A 19,940-nucleotide genomic window follows, 5' to 3' on the forward strand; every position below is an offset into this window, starting at 1 on the left:
CGCCCGCTTGGCCAGCCGCGCACTCCGCTCCGCTCTCCAGATGCCGGCGCGCAATTGGCAAAGGGGGTGTGGTAGGAAGCGGGCGGCGAGGGTGTGCACGCGTGTTTCTGCGCGCGTTCAAAAGGTGAGAGGCGACCTCCTCCTCCTGCCCGCGCAGCCCCTTCCAGCTTTTGCAAGACGCATCGCCCCCCAAAAACAATAATGATAGCAATAAACAATAAATGCAAACGCTGACCCCCCGAAGTTGCAGAAGGGGAAGAGCCGGGGAAAGGCTCGTTTCTTTCTCCTCCTTTAGCAGCTCTTGCTCCTTCCTTCTCCCTATTCCACGTTTCCCCTCCGCGCACACCCCTTCCCCTTCTCTCTCCCCCCCTCCCCCCCTCCTCCCTTGCCCATTTTGGCTTATATTCAAATGTGGGTCAGGGGTGAGCGGCTCCCAACGTCACCAGCTTACAAGATGGCGCTGAGAGGAAGGCTGTGAGATAAGAAACGGGCTGCTATAAGCCGGGAGGACAGGCGAGGAGCGAGGAGGCGGCGGCGGAGAAGGGGGTGGAAGAGGTGGCTGCGACGGGGGACCCTCCCGGGAAAATCCCCTGGCCCCAAGCATGCCGGCGAAAAGGTAAGCGGCCGCCCGAGCGGGGACTCCGGGCTCCGCCGCGCTCCCGGCAGGGGGTGTGTATGCATGCCCGTGCGGATGCGCGCACACGTGTGCGGCGCTGGCCGGACCGCGACGGCAGCCACCGCCGTTGCCCGTGTTTGCCTGGCGCTGCGCTGCATGCAAAGCCCGCCCCCCCGAAGTCCGCGCGGGGAGCCCACACAAAGGAAGGGCGAGCGGACTCCGCGCAGCCCGCTGTGCGCGTCGGAGGAGCCTAGATGGCATTTTGCAGCTGCTCCTCAATTGCACCGCCGGCGTGCAGCCCAACAACAGAACCCCCTATTGCGAGTGCAATGCGTACACATATATATATATCTATATAGAATATTAGCTGCCTCCTTTCTTTTGCATTATTTCCCCCCCACCGTTTTAATTTTTGCAAATTGTGCTATTGGAAACGAGAGCCCTCGCAACTCGTCGTGGCCGCTCGCTTTGCAAACTTTGGCTGGATCCCTCTCCTCTTCCTTCCCTCTTTGTGTGTGTGGGGTGTTTTGCATTGCTCTGCCCTATGGCTGAGCCCATGCCTCCCGGGGGGAGGGGGAGGAGGAGGAGGAGGGGGCGGGGTAGAAGAGAGAGGGAGGGGAGGGAGGGAGGGGAGGGGGCATTAGCCAAGCTGCTGCAGCTGCCGCCGCTGCCTCCGCGTTGGACAAGCCCTGGGCGAAGGGGTGGGGGGCCCCTGATGGACGGCTCTCCCCTCCCCCCCTCATTGATTCCAACTCTTGGAGGTGGGTGCAGCTAAGCAATTATTTTGAGAGAGGGGTGTGCGTGCGAGGGTGGGGGGGGGCGCACATGGAAAAAGCGAGCGCCAGGGGGGCGTTGCATTTTGCATAGGCTTGCGTTTGTGGCAGGAGCGAGCCTTTCCTCCTGCAACCGGGGTGGGGGGGACGTTGGTTGGTTTGGAGGGGGGGCCGTACCGGCAGGCTCGGGGAAAGGCTTGCGGAGGGGGGCGCTGGAGAGAGACCCGGCGTGGCATGGCCGTGGCTCGGGCTGGACCCTTTCTCCCCCCCTCCGGTCTCCTCGCCGAAGCGATCCGCGGAGCCCCCATCGATGGCGACGGAAAGGTGACCCCATCCCCACGACCTCCCTTTCTTCCTCCTCGGGCCGAGCCCCTCTTTCAAGCTGCGTTTGAACTTTTGCCACATCGCTTGCGCCTTCCCCCCCCCTTCCCTTTCCCCTCCATCTCCATTGAGAGCGAAGAGACACAGGCGCTGTGGGGCGTTGTTAAGATCTGGGGGCTTTTGTTGCTGCTGCTGCGAAATTCAAAGGGACTAGAAACCGGAGGGTTGCCTTCCCCGGGCGGACTCTTGGGGTTCCCGCAGCAGCGCCGCCGCTGCCAGCCTTGCAGCCTCGAATCCCTTTCTGGAATTTATAGATTTTCCTTCTCCTTTTTTTTTTTTTTTTGAAATGTGCTGCTTTAAGAATACTCTCTCTGAAAGACGCACACGTTTCAGCAATGCGTTACTTTCATGCTGCCCTGGAGTCAGGCTTGCCCTTTCCCCTCCCCGAACTGAATAGCCTCTCTTCTTCCCCCACCCCGGGAAAAAGAAACAATTGAGGAATACTACAGTAGTCTTAAGTAAGGACTTCAGTACAGTATATATGTATGATGTGTATTTCAAAAGGCAAAAGGGAAACCCGAAGTTTGTGAATTTCCAACCAGAAAGCTTTCACCGAGTTTGCTGTTGGTGGAGAAATGGCATTTCTCTCTCTCTCTCTGGGTGCAGTTTTAGTCACTTTTGATGCTATCGATGAATGAAATGTGTGTTTCTCTCTGCATGGAAAAAGGCTCTCTCCTCTAACTGGATGGCTGGTATTTGCAAATGAAAGTCGCCCATTTGGATCTTGCTGAGAATCTTGGTTTAGGGACCCCTTTTAAATGTGAACTTCTGGTAGAAGGGAAGGGAAGAGGCTCGGAGACCTCCTGTTTTTAATTTCTCCCAGGTTGACATGGGTGCACCAGGGAGGGCAGAAGAGGGTGCCTGCTCCTCAGTTCCCACCCCCCCTCCAACAGTTTTTTCCCTTTATCAGAGATGCCACCTGGTTCCTTCTCTTTTAGTCATTTTACTCAGGATGACTGTTGTGTCATTGGCTGGGGAGGTGTTTTTAACTTTGCCCTTAAGATTTTTGGGGAAAAAACCACACACAACTATTTAAAATTCTTATAACCCCCCCCCTTAAAGGAAATAAAAATGTTTCCTGGGACTGGCTGTCACTTAGGCCACTCTGTGAATTGTGTTCGGACATTTGAAGGAAGGGTGCATTTTTTGCATAGCGAATTCAGCCTTAAAAATTTGTACACTGAGAGATGCGTGGCAAAAGGTGATGTTGTTTTGAAGGCATGTGGGTGGATTGGGGAGTGGGGGGGGGGAAGTTAAGGTGGTGGGGTAAGCCCTTTGGAATAAGGTTACCAGAAGTCCCCGTTTCCCAGGGACAGACCCCGGATTTACAGATCAGTCCCCATGCAAAACCCATTGGAAGTTGAAAAGTGTCCCTGGATTCATTGAAAAAAAAAAATCTGGAGACCTTACTTTGGAAACACAGAACTCTTGTTTTGACGGTGAAGTATTTCTTGTTTGTTTGTTTGTTTGACGGAACATAAAACACTATTTTATTAGAGTGGGGGAGTTTATTTGCGTTGAATAATGAGTGGTGGTGGAGGAAAGGAAACGGCTTATTTCGAACAAAAGGTTTGGGTTGTTTCCCCCCCAGAGCCAAACTTCATCTTTTCATCAGGCGTCATAATTGGCTCTTTAGGATTGTGCTGTTGCAATTCCACATGCGGTCGGTGACATGAGGGGAAATTGACTTATTCCCATAACTGTTGGTTGCTACTTTGATGCTTTCTACCCAGCCTTGAATTGCGACAGTGCTTAGGTTGAATTCCTTTTTTTTTTTAAAGAAACTTCTGAGTTCCAAAGCAGAATACATGGTGGTTCTCCTTAAAAAAAAAAAAAGTTTTTTAAAAGATACCTAAACCTAAATCAAGTTGATTTCACTGGGATCTACAGATGGTATTAAGTGGGTGCAGAAGTTGGGAGTTTCTGTTTTCTTTTAAAGAAATCCCAGCAGTGCCACCACCTGCTTCTGTCATGTCATCTCACCAACTGGGGATCCAAAATAAATTTGAGAATAAACCCCTTTACATTTGTTCATATGTTCTCTCCAGGGCATAAATGTCTCGTTCCATTGGGATCCAAATTCATTCCGCGCACATGCACCAGAAATGGCATCCTCACCCCTGGTGCAACATAATACATGTGCCTTCCATGTTTGAAGTTGTGCTGTCAAGCCGTTTGGGAACAGTGACAGGGTGTCAAAAAAAAAAAGAGGGCGAGTTTTTAATCTTGACAGTCCTTAAGGGGGATGCAAGTCATTCTTCCTATGTGATAGGTAGCTCACCTTTTCAGGTGTTCATGCACCTACTTCTTAAAAAAAACAAACCCAAACAAACCCAGAAGCAGCAACTTCTCTGTGCTGAGATCTGGGTCTTGCATGCCTTTTTCGAACTTCCCAAGACGTAAACATCCAAATAATTTTTTAGTTCTCTCTCTCTCTCTCTCTTTTTAAAAAGGAACTCCCCGTAGAGAATACTGTAGCACCTAGGAAAATGAAACAACATCAAGTTCTTAATTTGTGTAGGCTGCTGCTGCTTTGCTGAATGACTTGGGCTGGAAAACCTGTTATAGATACATGAAAAGTGTGTTATATAGATGCCTGAAGCTTTTAAGTTATCACGTGATAAAAGCTGTCCTGTCCTGTCTGTCAGCCCTGGATAGTTTAGCAGAAGCAGCTGTGTGATAAGAAAGCCTCAGACCTGGGTGGTGGATGGGTGCTCTGGAATTGTTTGGCCAGGGTTTTAGATGGGTGGGGGTGGGGGCTGGAAAGCTGAAACGGATTTACACCTAACCCTGGCTGCTGCACTTCCAAAAAATTTCCTATAATGCTGCTGTTTTTTTTTGGTTTTTTTTTGAGGAAGACAAACAAAAATGCCAGCAAGGTGAGGCAATTTGAGGGAGCTTGTGGCAAACTCTCTGAAAAACAGAAATGGCCTATTACCAGTGTTCTTAAGAGAGGGGAGGGGTGGCAGCGCACAAATAGCATTGTTCCATAGCTGTCAACTTTTCCCTTTTCTTGCGAGGAATCCTATTCGGAATAAGGGTATTTCCCTTAAAAAAAGGGAAAAGTTGACAGCTATGCATAGTTCTGATCACTGGCATGGGGGAAGAAAAAAAATAAGACATTCGATCCTATGGATGGTCTTTATTTTTTCTTTTCACTGTTGCAAAATGAAATCCCGATTTTTGCATCGGCAGATGGCTCCTTTGAAAGCCGTGGCATGTTAATGGGACATCTCTTTTTAGAGGGGTTTGCCGTTTCAGAAGAGAATCTTTTATTTTTTTCATTCCCCCCCCCCCCGTAAGGCAAACCCCATGTGCGTTTCTTTTTCTGCAGTCGAGGCTGACTTGCACCCCTTTAATTTGCTTGTTGTGTTAATCAGGAATATCCTACTTTCTTAAGGCTAGGCGCTTCTGGTTTCCTTGCAGCTTAAAGACCCCTCGCCTCCTTTGGGCGACTGGGTTTCAACAACTCCACAGCAGATGTTGTCTTGGAAAGTTTTTTGTTTTTTTTTAAGGGGGGGAAGAGGCGGAAACGCATTGCATTTGTGTTTCAGCCATTATGCAGGCTGTGACAGTCTTAAGCTCAATGGGGTCTGAAGAAGTGGGGGAAGGGCTTGGGGGGAGGGGGGGTCTTGCATTTCAGCATCGCTGGACATGCCGCCTAAAAATTAACAGGGCTCAGCTGTTGAATTGCTTACGGAGAAATCCAAGCCTGGCTATAAAACTGGGGAATTTTTAAATTGTAAATCGTATGGAAAACCCTTTCCAGGGCTCGACTCGGCTAAAGGAGAAGAAAGGTGGCAGTCGGTACCACTAAGGTTGTTCAAAGAGAGGTTTAAGGATTGCCTTTTGGTGCTTTGATAGAGCCCAGAGTGTTGTAATAGGAAGGCATGGATTGAGTCAACCCATGCAGGAGCCAGATTTTTTTTACAGATACAGTAGTGGCATTTGGCCCAGTGCCTGCCTTCTTGGGGGCAGCTTAGCATGTGAGCAGTTCTAACACATAGCACATGCAGTTTTGCAATCTGGTGGAGCTTTCTGCACAACATCCCCCCTGTTCTGCAAATGTGCCCACAGGCCCAAAAAAGCTTCGAAAGAATACAGGATATTGTGCCTTCACAACTTCGACGTAGGAGACTCTGCAGACTGATCGGAAGCTGCTGCTGTCTATACCTGTGTGGCAGTTTCTGCGGCCAAATCCTGCCCTAACTGGACCTAGACCCCCCCATGGTCTTCTTCCGATACCAGCATTCTAAAATGGTAGCAGATTGCCTGCGCGGTTTATTAGTTAGCTTTCCTGAGCGTCCTGAGCATAGGGATGGAGTGGGACACCGATGTCTCTCCAGATGTTGCCAGACTACAACTCCCATCATGCCCCACCATTGGCCTTGCATGCTGCGGCTGATGGGAGCTTTCCAGGCAAACAAAAGAGAGCCTCTCCTCCACTTGGGCCGTAGTTTAAACCGCTGGAATTCGCTGCGGCGAGAGGCAGCAATGGCCGCCAATCGGGACGCCTTTAAAACTGGGATTAGACAGATTCACAGAGGACCAAGGTTCTGTTGTGCTTTGTGCATCGGAATAATGTTTGTTGGGAATATCAGGTGAGCGAGAGGGATGCTGCAGCCGGGTCCTGCTTGCTGGCTTCCCATTGGTCACTCTTGAGAAGAGGATGCTGGGCTAGATGGACCTCAGGCCTGGTCCACTTTTGTCCCTGTGGGTTGAAGGCCCACTATTCGTTCCGTGAGCTGATACGGCTGCTATTCCACAATTTACCCTATAACGCAGATATTTCATGTCATTGTACAGCAGTTACTATGGTAAAGAAAGTCTCGAAATGGGCACCATTAATTATACCTCCATGCTCCCCTCTCTCCCCCCCCCCATTTCTTCTCCCTTCTCTGTGCTTACAACTTCCAAGAGTTAACTTAACTTAACTGCGAGAGCCGCCTCCTTCATCGAACATTATAACCGACGTGGCATCTTCCGGGTGCTTTTCGATGTTGCTTACGATGGGCAACGGGCATCTTGGTGCATTAAAACTTGTCGGAATTAACCAGTGTATTAGATCACACCCCCTGGAAGGCGACACGGACGCCTGCCTCTTTCCCCGCTGCTGGGCTCTGTTAGAAAGCGGAAGGAGAAGGAACGTGAGCAGAGGCCGGGAAGACTCAGCTCTTAAAAAGTGCTGTCAGTTAATTTATTATTATTTTTAAAAGCGGTGTTTTAGGGGAATTGCAGCAAGAGAGAAATCCCGCCCCCCCACAGGCCTTGGTAGCTGTACCTGCGGTGACAGGTGGACTAAGCATTCGTGCTTTTCCGCCCGCGTTTGGACAGAGGCCCATAGTTGGCTACAAACTGCAATCCGGGATTAATCCTCACACAGTGTTTTCTTTCCATATATCAGATTTCTCATTTTGTTAATAAACAGCGCCCAGCCGTGCACTTGCAGTCAGCTGTTTGGAGAAGCAGGAGCCGCCCTGGGTGGAGGGGGGGCAGGGAGGGAGGAGGATCCATTCTCTCTCTCTCTCTCTCTCCCCCCCCCCCCCCGCTTTGCATTATTGAGATGACTGCTCTCAGGCCTGCCCTATTGCCTCCTATTTTCTTGACCTGAGGGGGAGGGCTTGGATGATATTTGCATTGGGGAGGTCTTGAGTTAGGAACTCAACTTGTTGGGGGGGTGTTTGTTTCAGGTGTTCTGGTTTGTTTTGTTTTGTTTTGCCCTGTTGGGTGGGGGGGGAGGAAGGAAGAGGTTTTCACTTAATTGCACGAAGGGGAGATATTTTAAACGATGCACCTCAAAGGTGGTCCTGGAAAGAATTCTTGGATGTCCTATCATTTGAGGTTTAAAAAAAAAAGTTTGATTCTGATGCCCAGGATTTTTTTCCCCTTGGGGTGGTGGAAATGTTCAGCTTTTCTTCACTTGTCCTGCTTGACGCTGTACAGTACACGAGAACAGTCTCTTGATCTTGGGAAGAATGAGAAATTGAGAAAAAAGACCAGAGAAGAAGTGCTGAACTTACGAATTTGCACCCCATCTCCCATTTTAACTTAATAGATCTCTGCTTCCCCAAAACTTGCATTTAGAAAAAGCATAGCATATTTTTTTTTTTTTAAGCCCTTGTGAAGTATTCGGAGCACATTTTGTCCATGGTCATCGTAACAGGACGCTTTGTGAAGTGAGGCCAGTATAACTGCTGTCCGTGTTTTTAGACGGAGTGAAGTAGACCACAAACTTAGCACACCTGGAGTTACTACTGTGGCCATTTGCGGACACCACCGTTTCACATGGGTATTAGCATGCTGGAACGTCGTGTGCAGAGGAGGGCAACCAAGATGGCTGAGTGTCTGGAAACCAAGCCTTATGAGGAATGGTTGAGGGAATTGGGTATGTTTAAGCCTGGGGGGGGGGGAAGAGGAAGACCAGGCAAGGGATACGATAGCCATCTTCAGATATCAGAAGGACTGTCACACGGAAGACAAGAACAAGCTTGTTTTCTCCTGCTCAGGATGGTAGGACCCGAACCAATGGATTCAAATTGCAAGAGAGGGAGTTCTGACTAAACGTTAGGAAGAACTTTGTGGCGGTAGGAGCTGTTTGGCAGTGGAATGGATTGACTCCCTTGAAAGGTGGCAGACGTTCCTTCATTGGAGCTTGTGAAACAGAGGTTGGGTAGCTATCCAGGGCCGTCTTACCCGTAGGCACTAGGGGTGCGGGGCGCCAGGCTCTCAGGGGCGCCAGGCCGATAGTCCGGGGCCCGAGAGTTGAGTCCGGGGAAGAGCCTGCCCGTCGGTCCGAGTGCCGCGGCAGGCTCTTCGGCCGCGGGTGGCTCTGCGCCACGAGTTCCAGGGTGACCGAGCCAGTGAGACACTGAGGCAGCCAGCTGGCTCCCTCCCCCGTGTGCCTGGGACTGGGCAACCTGGGGTGGGGGGCGTCGGGTGGATCTTTGCACCCCAGGGCCATATATGCTTAAGACAGCCCTGTAGCCATCGTCAGGGATTATTCAGCTATCATTCCTAGGGGATAAAGAGCCCTCCCAATGTGTTTGGAACAATTCCCAAACTGTTGGCCATGCCGGGTGAATTTGATTGGAGCACTGACGTTGGATGGTGGCCAGGGTGTCACAGGGTGGAGATGCTGGGGGGTTGAAGCTTTGACCTTCCGAGAAGCCTGTGGGTCCCCTTTCGACTCCCCTGGCCCTTAGCAACTGCCCACTCGAAACTTCCTTTCGGGGAGAGCTGCCCGGGACTTGCATTCCTCCTCCTTGCCCATATGGCACCCTCAGCCCGGCTCTCCAACATAAAAACACGAGTTCTGCCTCTCCTACATTCCTCTCTGTTTCACCTTGTGGCAGATGGGCGCTCTTCACACTCCTCCTTCCTGCATTTCTGTTGGTGTTGCAACTCTCCCTTGACCATCTGCCTGCATGGTTGTTTTCCTGCAAAAGCCCCACCCCAGCTGCTTGAGCCCTGTGCCCCCTTTTTGAGACCATTGTAGGAAGGGGCTGGGGGTGGGAGAGAGAGAGCCTGTTATAGGATTATCTTTTATTAGCAAAAGAATGTCTCTCTGTGTGTTTGTGCTCCTGAGTTGTGCCAGATAAGGCCGTAATTACTGCTTGCCCATAAAGGGGGGGAGGCCAAAGGCCAGCGGTGGGTGGGGCCATAGGCAAAAGTGGGTGGAGTAAACACAGGTCTGCTCTACCTTGGTGCAGTATATATCTATTCCAGCTAGATATATAGGGAATCCTGCAAGCAGGCCCTGAGTACAACGGTGTTCTCATCCCTTATGGTTCCCAGCCGCTGGGATTCAGAGGCATACTGCCTCCAGCCGTGGCTTTAGGACAGGTGTCCCCAAACTCGGCCCTCCAGCTGTTTTGGTACTACAATTCCCACCACCCCTGACCACTGGACCTGTTAGCTAGGGATGATGGGAGTTGTAGTCCCAAAACGGCTGGAGGGCCGAGTTTGGGGTTGCCTGCTTTAGGACATAGCTGTTGCAGCTAGCAGCATTATGTGAATTTGGCTAATCCTCCTTGTTAGTGTTAGAAACTCCCAGATCATAGAATTGTAGAGGTGGAAGGGACCCTGAGGATCATCTGGTCTAACCCTCTGCAATGCAGGAATAAGCAGTCGTCTCATATGGGGATCGAACCTGCAACCTCTGCGTTATCAGCATTGCGCTCTAACCAGCTGAGCTATCCAGCTAATCGCCAAATGGAACCTTAAACCTAGGTTGTGGTCACCACAACGGCACGTCTAGGCGCCATTTATTTATTTTTACAATGAAATTTATTTTTGTTGTTGTTCAGTTCATTTCTTTACCACTTTATATTTTAAAGAAGAAATATCAAAGCAGTCTATAACACATGAAATGATCAAGAATAAAACCAAGCTTCTTCAAGGAGAATATTTCAGATCCTTCTCTCAGTGACAGTTTGCTTTCCTCATATCTATTTACCTACTTAATTAATATAGCTGCCCCATAGAAGAAGAACTCTAGGAAGGCAGTTTGATGTAGTGGTTAGTGTCGGACTCGGACCAGGGGATCAGGGTTCAAATCCCCACTCGGCCATGAAGCTCTCACTGTGTGATCTTGGAGTCAGTCACAGCCCCTTAGCCTACCTCGCAGGGTCGTTGTAGGGATTAACTGCGGAGTGGTGTGTGAACCATGTACTTCTTGGAGAAAAAGGTGGGATTTTAACGCAGTAAATAAACTCTTCTGCTTACCTGCTTAAGAAAGCTGGAGGGGCCAGTCGGATGGAGATGTCAGTTGCCAACCTGGCACCCAGAGATCTCCACGGGGGCATAATTGGGGACACACCAGTTGCCAAACACACCTGGCACCTGGAGCATTTCTAGCACTGAAGCCGTCCAAGTTGGTGGCCGTCACCACTTCTCATGGAAGCGGCGCATTGATCTCTGCACCGGTGCTACTGTTGGGCAGAATGAGATACATGCCTCAGGCGGCAGGCTCTGTGTGTGCCATGCCATCTTTCCTGCATTCCCCAAGCTTCCCTTAGGTGCAGAGGAGACGTTAATGCCTCCCTTCATTTATTTTAAATCGATTGTGTATACTGCTTTTTCACCACCGTAACTAACCAGGCTTAGTTACAAAAAAGAAAAGGAAAGAGCAAGCCAACGCAGCTGTGTACCTATAGCGCGGGTGGCGTTGTGGTCTAAACCACAGAGGCCTAGGGCTTTGCCGATTGGAAGGTCGGCGGTTCGAATCTCCGCGACGGGGTGAGCTCCCGTTGCTCGGTCCCTGCTCCTGCCCACCTAGCAGTTTGAAAGCACATCAAAGTGCAAGTAGATAAATAGGTACCGCTCTGGTGGGAAGGTAAACGGCGTTTCTGTGCGGTGCTCTGGCTTCGCCAGAAGCGGCTTAGTCATGCTGGCCACATGACCCGGAAGTTGTATGCCAGCTTCCTCAGCCAATAAAGCGAGATGAGCACCGCAACCCTAAAGTCGTTCGTGAGCGGACCTAATGGTCAGGGGTCCCTTTACCTTTACCTTTACTTATAGCTAAGTAAAACATACAAAAAGATGCCCAGAGTTCCATTTAAAAGCTGGTAGAAAGGAACCACAGCCTGAGAATGCCTGAATAAAGCAATATAACAATAACATTACAATTAAGTACCAGGGTGGGTTGCAACAATTAAAGCACGATATTAAAATCCGTTTAAGAACAACTTAATTACAGAAATAAGGTTGGTCCTTAAAAAAATGCACAACTCAAGTGTAATGAGGTGTGTCTTCAGCATTCAATGACAGCTCTTTGATGAAGGTTTCAGGTGCACCTCTGGTGTGGGGAGGGGGTTCCATTATTTAGGGGTCACCACAGAGGAGCCCCCCCCCCCAAGCCAATCCTCCCCAGCCTCTGAGGGTGATGGAACAACCAAGATGGTACCCTCCACCAATGTCAGTCCCCGAGAGGGTCTGTAGGGAAGGAGGCGGTCTTACAGGTATTTGGCACCTGAGTCATTGGTGGGTCGCGGTAAATGTGAGCACCTTGAATTGGGCCTGGGAATGAACGATAGCAACCAGTGCAGCTGCTTCCAAACAAGGGTTATATGACACCTGAAGGGAACCCAAGTCAGTAATCTGCATTTTGGGCCAGCTGAATTGCCTTCAAGGGCAGCCCCACGTAGAGGGCATTGCAGTAATCCAGCCTGGAGCAATGAAAAACAATAGTGCCGAAGGTGCAGTTCCAAAAGGGAGAAATCATTCGGCTTTTTTTTTATAAAAAAAAACTTTGCTAAATCAAGAAAACCTTTAATAAAAAATACTTTAAAAAATAAAAAACCTTTGCTGTTGCTGAAAATAAGTTTCAATTGCTAGGTTTCAGTGGGGTGGGGTTATAATCTTGCCGCTGGCTTCAGGCAGCGAAACACCTGGGGCTGGTTCTTGTAGGTCTGGATCTACTGGTTGATCACTGGCTGGTTTGCAGTAGATCCAGCAAGCATTTCTGACTCCCTTTCATTAACAGCAGCAGCAAGAAAACTACCCTTCTGAAATCGAAGCCCCCACCTGCACGATGTTTAAATTGGAATCCTATCGCTTTAAACAGCCGTGGCTTTCCCCCAAGGAATCCTGGGAATTGTAGTTTGTTTAGGGGGCTGAGAGTTGTTAGGTAGCCTGTATTCCGTGCACAGAACTACAATTCCTAGAGTTCCCTGGGAAGGGGGGGTTGATTTTTTTTTTTTACACCACTCTGGAAATTGTAGCTCACAGAGACGCACACACACATATATATGCATTCATATAATAGAATCATAGAGCTGGAAGGGACCCCAAGGGTCGTCTAGTGCAAGGGTAGGCAAACTAAGGCCTGGGGGCCTATCTGGCCCCATTGCCTTCTCAATCCGGCCCACGGACAGTACAGGAATCAGCATGTTTTTACATGAGTAGAATGTGTGCTTTTATTTAAAATGCATCTCTGGGTTATTTGTGGGGCCTGCCTGGTGTTTTTACATGAGTAGAATGTGTGCTTTTATTTAAAATGCACCTCTGGGTTATTTGTGGGGCATAGGAATTCGTTCTCCCCCCCTCAAAATATAGTCCGGTCCCCCCACATGGTCTGAGGGACAGTGGACCGGCACCCTACTGAAACAGTTTTCTCTGACTCTTGGTCTACTGCAACTCCCTGGGTGGGCTCAAAGGGGCTTTTGGATTGCTGCAGTGTCTCAAGACTTGATAGACTTGAGTGGTTGGCTGTACCTAGGCTTGAGAGTGCTGCCAGTGGGTTATCTTCCCCATAAGGAAGCTTTTTCTACAGGTTTTGTCGAAACAAATAGTCCATGAACCTCTCAAAGGCAGGCAACCCCTGTGCCCAGCGGTGTCATTGTGCTGCTCATGTGGGGAGATGAGCAGTTGCAATTCCTAGGTTGAGAGAAGTGTGGCACAGTGCTATGCAAATAGTGCTCGCTCCAAAATTTAAGTTAATTTCAGTTGGGTTGTCGCAATGGAATTTGGGAAGGCAGTGGAGGTTTAGAAATACAGTGAATGCAGAGGATAGCTTAAGTGGATAAATTAGATTTGTAAGATGGGAAAATATTTAGTAAAAGATTTAAGGAAAATGTAAGAAAGAGAAAAAGTATTATGGGGATTAATTGGCAATAACTGTGAATCAGGGTTAATTTGGGATTCAACGGGGGGGGGGGAGGGGAATCGGGGAAGTCCGCAAAAGTAAAAATGATATGTGTAAAGTAAGTGGTTAAATTGGGAAATAATTATTGATCACCCCAGTGAGAGGGGGGTTTGTTTTAGTATGCTCCTCTTAGTGAGAGAAAGGGGAGTTAGAAAAATTTAATCATGTATTTGGATTTAATTGGAAAAACCTTTAATAAATATTATATTGAAAAAATAAAAATAAAAAAATGTATTGACGCATTTCTCTTTGTACACACCATACAGGTAAGGCACATGACTTCTCCCAAAGAATTCTGGGAGATGTTGGCCGTTTCAGCTCTGGGAGGTGTAAACTTAACTTCCCAGGCACCTTTGAAGGAAGCCACTTTTAAGTGCATGGCACGTACTCCGCCTTTCTGATCACTGTTAATAGGCATGGCTCAGTCTTGCCCAATTCTTCCTCCACTTCCCTAACCTTAGGGTAACCACCGCTTCCTTCGCCGGCTCTTATCACTGAGCCATCACCTTCCACCCCGTCCACGTCCCATGAAAAACAGCATGGAAATAATAATAATTTTTATTATTATTTATACCCTGCCCATCTGGCTGGGTTTTCCCAGCCACTTTGGGCAGCTCCCAACACAATATTAAAACGCGATAAAACATCGAACATTAAAAACTTCCCTAAACAGGGCTGCCTTCAGATGTCTTCTAAAAGTCAGGTTGTTGTTTATTTCTTTGACATCTGATGGCAGGGCGTTCCACAGGGAGGGCGCCACTACCGAGAAGGCCCTCTGTCTGGTTCCCTGTAATCTCACTTCTCTCAGTGAGAGACAGGGCTGTGTTACCCATGGGTGCTAGCGGTGCGGGGCACCCGGGCACCGGCCTCTCAGGGGTGCCAGGCTGAGAGCCTGGGGTCCGAGAGTTGAGTCCTGTCAGTCGGAGTGCCAATGCGGGCTCTTCTGCTGCGGGAGGCTCTGCACTGCGAGTTCGGGGGCAACCGAGCCAGCGAGATGCTGAGGCGGCCAGCCGGCTCTGACCACCTGCGTGCCTGGGACTGGGTACCCAGGGTGGGGTGGGGGCGCCGGGTGAATCTTTGCACCCCAGGGCCGCATTTGCTTAAGGCAGGCCTGGTGAGGGAACCAACAGAAGGCCCTCGGAGCTGGACCTCAGTGTCCGGGCTGAACGATGGGGGGTAGAGACGCTCCTTCTCAATTTCGGGGGACAGTCTTTGTCCATTTCAGCGAAAGTCACGTCAAATTTCATCTAGTGCAGGCACTCCCAGACTCGGCCCTCCAGATGTTTTTGGACTACAACTCCCATCATCCCTAGCTAACAAAACCAGTGGTCACGGGTGATGGGAATTGTAGTTCCCAAACATCTGGAGGGCCAAGTTTGGGGATGTCTGATCTAGGGTATTTGTTTCCCCCCACTTCTTCCAAAGAGCACGCACACACGCCAACAAGGGTGGACAAGGTTGTATCGCAATTTAAAACAAAACAAAGCTGACTAGGAATTGATGGACTTTCCAGTTTCATTGAACACCAAAGGTGGCGGCAGGGGGGGGGGTAGTGATTATGAAAGGAACATGCCAGGGGCGGCTGGTGCCCATAGGGGCTGGCAAGAAGCCAGCAGCAGGCAAAAATTGCAAGGAGATTTGTCTTTGAAGCTGCCGGAATAGAATTTTCCGTAAGTGAAACTGGCAGGATTCTCTCCTAGTGCATCTGCCTTCCAGGCAGAAGGACCCAGGTTCAATCTCCAGGAAATGTTCCCTCTATGAAAATCTTGGAGAACGGCTGCCAGTCAGAGCAGACAGTACTGAGCTGGTTGGACCAGTGGCCTGAATGTATGAAGCAGATAGGGAAGGAAGGGTGAGTTGTTTGATGCGAGCAGGTCTTGTGCGATCTCGGCCTAGGCTTGTGCCTCTCGTTTTATGCAATTGTGAGATGTGTGTGTGTGTGTGTGTGTGTGTGTGTGTGTGTCCCTGCATAAAACTGGGACCCCAGCACAGAAGGGCCTTTACTGACAAGTGAGGATTGCTCCATAGAATCCTTCTTATCATGTCGGTTGTGTGCAAGTCAGAAAGGGTGGCATTGATATTTTGGAGCCTTGAAGTGCACTGGCACCAAATCTTCGTGTGCCTGGGAGCCCCCCAGCGTGTAAATGCAAAGAGCCCCCGCTTAGTTCTAGCAAAAAAGGCAGACACAAATGCGCGTCTGGGCTGCGCCACTTTGATGGCGTGGTGGCTGAAAGCTCTGTTTAAAATACAAAACGAAACACACCCCCTCTGTGTATATAGGAAACTAGTATGTTAAATGACTGACCTTGTGGCCCAGTGCATCTCTCTGAAAATATTTGACATTTATTATTGTATGGAGCACATTTTGTCAGGTGGCATTCTCTCCCCCCCCAAAAAAAAATCTCCCTGGAGCTGGAAGTGGTGCAGTCCAGAAACAGGCTTATCCCCTCATATGTGGTTTTGTGAATGAATTTTACGTGGGGAGCGTGGGAAGGGCCGTGACTTGATTGTAGAGCATCCGCTTTGCATGTAGAATTATTTTTTGTTATTATTATATTGAATTTATACCTCTCCCTTCCTTCCCAAAGAGCCCAGAGTAGTAGAAGGTCCTAGGTTCAATCTCTGGCATTTCCACGTGGGGCCAGGAGATACTCCTGGCTGAAATTTTGGCGGAATGCTGCCAGTCAGTATAGGCAGTACTGAGTCAAATGGGCCAACTCTGTATAAGGCAGTTTCCTATGTTGCTATGAGTGCAAGGAAAGGGTGTTGAGTGGACCATTGGGTTTATGGAACTGGAAAAAAGCAACAAGGAGGTTGGCTGCCATTTTGATAAACTGAGCAGTGCATTCTGGGATACCACCTGGGCAGGGCAGGCGGGAGCATGTCCAGAATGGTTCTGGGGACAGAGGGAATATGGGTTACTAGAGACTTAAGGCAGATTTGCAAATCACTTATTGTAGAACAGAAAATACCCCATTTGTGTCATCCTGGTGTGTGTGTATGTGTGCAACTGAAGCCGTTGACATCCGTCTGCTTCAAGACAACGGAGTGCTCCTCTGGGGGTGAAGTCAAACTGCTGCGTTCTTCAGCCTTGAGTCCTCAAATGTGGGTGGACTACAATTTCCATCATGCACAGCCAACTTAGCCCCAGTGGTCAAGGATGATGGGAGTTGTAGTCTGTCGAAATCTGGGTATCCAAGGTTGAAGAGAACAGCTCTAGACTGGGGGTTCCCCAACTGTGGTTGGTGGATCGCCAGTGGTCCACAAATTTCATTCAGGTGGCCTGCAGCACATCGGTAAAAATGCAATTCAAAATCCCACAGGATCTAGCACAGCACCTTACAACAAGCAGAAAAGTGGTCTGCAAAGTCCTTCCTAATGTTCAGGTGGTCCGTGGTGGTGGTGGGATGTTTGGGGACCACTGCTCCTGACATCATGCTTCTCCAAATTATGTGTTGATGTATGTTCTCGGCTTAACCCCTCCCCTCACACATATTTTAGGATAAAAATCTGTTTTGGAAACCCATTCTTTGAAAGACACCCAGGCATTTAAAGCCATGTTTTGCTGAAAGGGTATAAATCCATTAAATAAAAACCAAATAAATAGGAGTTTTTGTTCAGATTTTTAAAAAGGAGGATTGATGTGGCTACGAGATGAAACAGACCTGTGAATGAACATTCCCTGGAAATAAGATTGAGCTGCCTTCCTCTTGACTTTTTTTGCATTGCAATGATGACTTCCCATCGTTAAAACTCCATTGCCCTCCGGCTGGATCTTTTGGGAAAGAGACTAATGTATGCTTCCCAGTTTTCCTGGAAATGGCCGCCTCTGGCATCTGTCCCCTTTTTGAACCTTTGTGGGGTGTGTCCTATTTGTTCCTTGTTTATGTTCTCCCCCCAAACCTCCTCCCGGTTGGGTTACATGGTCTGTTGCCAACATCCAATGTGACTCAACAGCTTCAGAAATTCTTGGAAAAGGAACTTCCGTTCGCTCTAGGTCAAAATCGCATTGGCAGCAAATTGTGGTCTGCTGTTTCTGCCAACTGGTTCCAGGGAACTCTCAGGGGGAAAAAGCCCTCATGCCTGCCACAAGCTTTTCTGAGCTGTGGAGGTGCTTGGAAGTGCATGGGTATGTTTGTCAAAGGGGATGAGGTTGTGCCCCTGAGGATTTAACCCTCTGGCTTAATTATTGCGTTTAAACCGGTTCTGTATGGGGCTGTGCGTCATCCTAAAGGAGCAAGATTGCAGCATGCAGTTCTCCTAGAGGGCAAGATGGTTCACTGGCAGTGGATCTTCTCCTGCACAAGCATTGTCTTGTCACTTACACTCCGGCAATCTCCCGTTTGGACTACTGCCATGTGTTCCACGAGGGTCTGCCCTTGAAGACTGCTTCAGAAGCTTTAGATAATGCAAAGTACACCTGCCCAGAGTCCCGTCCCCCCCGTTACTCTTCGTTTTGCTTGGGTCTCATCAGTGTTAGAAACTCAGATATATAAATTAGGGGCCAAATGGCTCCTTAAACCAAAGTTACAGTCGCCAAAATGGGATATCTAGCTGCCATTTTGGGGCAAGAGAGCTCTAAAGTCTTATTTTCCAAATGAGGGACTGAGTGTGATTGATTCTCGTTCAGATGACAGCCTTGAGCTTTGAGAACTTGAAGAAAAGTCCCTTGATCCAGGGACAGTCCACATATATTTTCGTCTATTCCTAACTTTGCTTCGTAATGATGACGCAGCCCATTCATAACGTAGGAATATTCTTCACAACTGTGAGCAGAGCAGTGAGGAGCAGTAAGTGAAGAATACAAGCTACAACAATTAATTTGTGAAAACAGCCCAGATCCAATGATCCCCAGGCATGCACCTCCAGATGGTGGAGACGGGCATCTTCACTTGGTCGCAAGTGGTTGATAGCCAGTTACAAAACGCTCCTGGCAAATGTCGAACGCTGTACTGAGCTAGATGGACCAATGCATGGACTCTGTATGAGGCAGCTTCCTGTGTTCCTATTCCAAAACTCACGTGTTCTTGGTTCCCCTGGCACAGAGCCAGTGTGGTGTAGTGGTTAAAAGCAGTAGACTTGAAATCTGGTGAACCGGGTTCGCGTCTCCGCTCCTCCACATGCAGCTGCTGGGTGACCTTGGGCTAGTCGCACTTCTCTGAAGTCTCTCAGCCCCACTCACCTCACAGAGTGTTTGTTGTGGGGGAGGAAGGGAAAGGAGAATGTGAGCCGCTTTGAGACTCCTTCGGGTAGTGAAAAGCGGGATATCAAATCCAAACTCCTTCTTCTTCTTCTTCTTCTTCTTCTTCTTCTTCTTCTTCTTCTTCTTCTTCTTCTTCTTCACAGTGTGGACTAAAAAAAATCCAATTCTTCCAGGATGGAGACAGCATCCACCTACCTTTCTTGAGTTCCATGGCATATATTCTAGCCAGGCAAAAAGACTCAGGGAAGGTGCAATGCAGGGCTGATGAGGGTGGGGAAATTTTCATGGGCCAGAGAAAGAGGTTGGGTGGCTGCATTTGTGATAAATCACTTCTTCCTCCCCACCCTGTTTCAGACACTTGGGGTTTGTTGCACACCCTGCTTAGACTCTCTTCTGCACAGGCACTGTTGTGGAGATGACAGCTGTTTGTACAAGCCACCCACTGAGGTTCGTGATTGAAGGAGTTTAAAACTTAAGCTTCTAGTACGACGGCTCTCACGGGCCAGTGGTGGACCCTTGAAACTCTCCATGTAATTATCTGATCTTCTAAAAATGGCCAGCATCCATCGTAATAACATCCTTCTCCGTGAGTTTGCACAGGTTAAATTATGCCTTGTGTAATTGATTCTTTTAGCAAAACCCACTGCAAGGTCCATGCCTTTCCGTCCCTTTGCTTGATCTCAAGAACTGGCTTCATGTGGAAAGTCTCCTTTGGGGGTCTGGTTTTTTTTTTCTTTTCCATATTATGAGTTCTTGGTCTTTAAATTCCCATATGTTTTTCATGGGTGTGTGTTAAGCTCAAAGTCTCCCTGTCTCGTGACGTTTGTTGTTTTAAAGGCTGTGTTTCTTCAGTCTTGGGTCCTCAGATGTGGATGGACCACTACAATCCCCATCATCCACAGCCAGCTTAGCCTCAGTGGTCGAGGATGATGGGAGCTGTAGTCCGTCCACATCTGGGTATCCAAGGTTGAAGAACACTGCTTCAAGGTTGCAGAGCTAAAACAGAGAGAATGAGAATGGCATTTTGGGGTGAAAGCAGGTGGTTTGGTGTGGAAGATTTGAAACCAGGGTGGATAAAAATCAATGATTTTTTTTAAAAAAATAATAATCAATTTTTTTTATTTAAATCGGATTTTTTTTATTTAAATCAGATTTTTTTTATTTAAATGGGATTTTTTTTTATTTAAATCAGATTTTTTAAAATAAAATGCTTTTTGGGGAAAATATATTACCATCCAAAGGTTATTCAATCATGAAATAATTAGTTTTTTAATTATGTAGAATAAGGCTGTATATGTTTAATTTTTTGGGTAAATTCCATTA

At 48.5% G+C, this 19,940-nt stretch overlaps 1 protein-coding gene across 8 annotated transcripts in view; it reads left to right on the forward strand.

Moving 5' to 3' along the window:
- Positions 1-412: 412 nt before the first annotated feature.
- HIC2 (HIC ZBTB transcriptional repressor 2) overlaps positions 413-19,940 on the forward strand; it is a 120,249-nt gene continuing 100,721 nt past the window's right edge. For 3 of the 8 annotated variants that reach the window (XM_033135948.1, XM_033135950.1, XM_033135951.1), the window contains exon 1: positions 1,595-1,713. The gene's annotated coding sequence lies outside the window, so the exon portion shown is untranslated. Of the gene's footprint in view, positions 617-1,256; positions 1,378-1,594; positions 1,714-19,940 lie in introns of those variants that run through there. The other 5 variants (XM_033135947.1, XM_033135952.1, XM_033135944.1 and 2 more) reach the window with 3 other exon arrangements.

Source organism: Lacerta agilis, chromosome 17, assembly GCF_009819535.1.
Source record: "Lacerta agilis isolate rLacAgi1 chromosome 17, rLacAgi1.pri, whole genome shotgun sequence".
NCBI lineage: Eukaryota > Metazoa > Chordata > Lepidosauria > Squamata > Lacertidae > Lacerta > Lacerta agilis.